Genomic DNA, 2875 nt, shown 5'->3' with positions numbered 1-2875 from the left:
AACAAAAGATCATGTATATGTGTGTGTAGCTTACATTGTTTAAAAATAGTAGAAAATCAATTGTAAAATAGTAAAAATTATAGTAAGAATCAACACCTACGCTTGGGAGGAGAGGTTACCAGCACATCACTCCCTATCAGACGTCTTTACCACGTCTGTCCCTCCTGATTATATTCAAAAACATTGATTAAAAAGCACACACGTTGTTTATGAGACACAATCACCCTTACTATAGGTCTTCTACCCCTACTTTTATATTATCTTGCTGTCAGGTGGCCAAAAGAGCGAGGAAGTGTAATCTATTCTTAAATTCAGTCCCATCTGCTCATAACCATACAACATTTTTGTGACGCCATCAGTGAGACAACACGAGACGGCTCTTAATCTTCCTTACTCTGTGCAGGGCTGATGGGTTTGAGCTCTCTAATAGGGGGCTCTTACTTGCTACTACTCTTAATACATTCTTACTTTTTTGGTTGAAACTACCAGCTATTCTATTATTGCTCTTGTACCCACCTGACAGCAAGTACATAAACACATCTTTTGAAAATATGCCATATAGAAAAATCATGAATTGGTCATTAAAAGTCTACCATCTAAAAATCATTTTGTTCAGTTTTCATTGTCATATAAAAAATAAATCACAGATTAATCACTCTTCATTTTCATTCTTAACACACCATTATTATACATTACAACTACGGTGTGGCTAAGTTGGCTGATGGCTTTACTAGGCGACCAATGACAGCTCCATCCCTTCATCTCCATTCACCCCCTCGTTCGCCACCATCTGATAGGCCGGTGGCTTCTCACCACCTCCCTTCTTGATCGTGGAGGTGATACAGCGAACCATCAGAGATCTCAGGCAGGGCACACAGCAGCAGCCACAGGTAATCAGCACACCTAGGAAAGTAGCGAGAGNTTTTTAGCTAGGAGCATGTCTAAGGCCATTCTATTTTGTACTGCCATTAAAGAGGTNNGTGCTNGTNNCTCTGAGAGTCTCTAGTTAAGTTGGTGAGTCTCAGAATGTTGTAATGGACGCACTGGGGGCCGTGTGGGGACTGTTCTGGTCTCTGGTCATCCCACCCTGGTTCTCTTGTACCAGATCAGCAAAACCTGTGACTAGAGCTGGCAGGTTAACGAAAATGTGCTTTATACTCACTTGTCGTGTCCTCTCTCGCTGTTCATGGCCAACCTGCTGATGGTCTGTCGGTCAGTCAGCAGTTCATACAGAGTGCCACCTGTCCCTGAATTAACTGAACTCTCAATAAACATCAAAAAGATAGGTAATGCGTCCAATCAATTCAAATTTCTTCTTAAGGAATTACTTTAAATCTATTTTTCTTTTCATTATGGTTTGAAATCAAAGTAGATTTTGTGGTTTATTTCTAAACAAAGTAATAAAGCTGGTAATTTCAAATAAGCAAGTTTTAAGATGTAAATTTAGAGCTATAGTTTGTTGTTCATCAAAATCAGACATGAGCTGTAAAATATGCAGGCACATAACTGGCAATACGTTTTAGTGGTGTTGAAGAAAGTAAGTTTTAATGAAGGAAAAATGAACAGACAGAACCAATCCCAGTGTTTAGTTTTTGGTCATTTAAATTAGGTATAATCTTTAGTCTGAATTAGTCTAACACTTAGATTCTCCCACATAGATCCTCCAATTAAAGATTTTAAAGCTGTGTTGCCTGTGTGAAAAAATTTCAAAACCAGTTCATAAGAAGACGTTTTTAATCCTAAAAGAAAAACAGAAACCTTAAAAACTATTTTATTTAAATAAGTTATAATTTGAAGTTTACATCTGATTATCAAGAACATTGTCTAAGTTTATTCAAACGTTGTTAAGGGAAACACCCCCTTTTCTGGCCTAATAGTTGGTTTTAGATTAAATTGAGTGCAAATGACACATAATTTAACAAAATTCTTCATCATATCGTCTGAAGATGGGTACCATCAGTTGCAGGTGTTTTGTTCAATCCATGAGCTTCATTTAGTGCTCTTTTTCTAAACCCTGGGGTTAAACAATTGGCCTTCTATTTTATCTGTTTGAGTTACATAAAACAAAACAAAACACAAGAAATTGGCTTAGAAGCATCTTTACACTTACATAGGGGTTTGCATTTAAATGATTTCACTGTTCTATTCATCTTTTCAGTTTTAAATATTTTAAATGTTTTGGAGATCTGGGTTAGAAATGTCAGGGAATCTAGCAGCAGCAGCTACAGTCATCTTACTGTAACCTACAATTAAATTATTTTAGGCTATAATGATCTTCTAGATATTATTTGTTCATGTCAATTATTGTTATATTTTTGTCAGATAATAATGACCAACAATTGTAAAAAAAAATTAAAATGGTGTTGCATATTGCAACGGCCATAAGACGCTGATTTTTGATCAACCTCTGCTTTTGTTTTTGTTTAACAAGTTTAAAGATAAAGCAAATTCTAATTCAAAATTAAAGTAAAATGTTCTTGCTACTCCTCCCCCTTTTTTCTGAAACAGAACCATATTTGTAATTCCATCTGTTTCAGAAACATCCCGAAAAACAGCACTAAGAAGTCAGATGTATAAGAATATTCAAACATTATCTGATCAGTGGTTTGTCTCATATCGCTCGAAGTGTGAGTTCAAGGCCCCAAGCACAGAACAGAGACAAGACCTCGGCCTCCCATTTGCTTTGGCTGTCCTGTAGCCGTGGAGCAAGGCAGCTGCGTCCATCAAAGAGTGTGCACAAAATGGAGGCTCCAAGTTTCATGAGAAAGTCACAGCCTGGAACACGACCGGAGTAAGTGGAATGTCACAACTGCTGTGTTTTCAAACACAGTGGTAGTTCTTTTTCTGGAGGCAGCTTCAGATTCACCCCAGAGAG

Source organism: Kryptolebias marmoratus, linkage group LG22 (genome assembly GCF_001649575.2).
Source record: "Kryptolebias marmoratus isolate JLee-2015 linkage group LG22, ASM164957v2, whole genome shotgun sequence".
NCBI lineage: Eukaryota > Metazoa > Chordata > Actinopteri > Cyprinodontiformes > Rivulidae > Kryptolebias > Kryptolebias marmoratus.
This window is presented reverse-complemented; position numbering follows the sequence as displayed.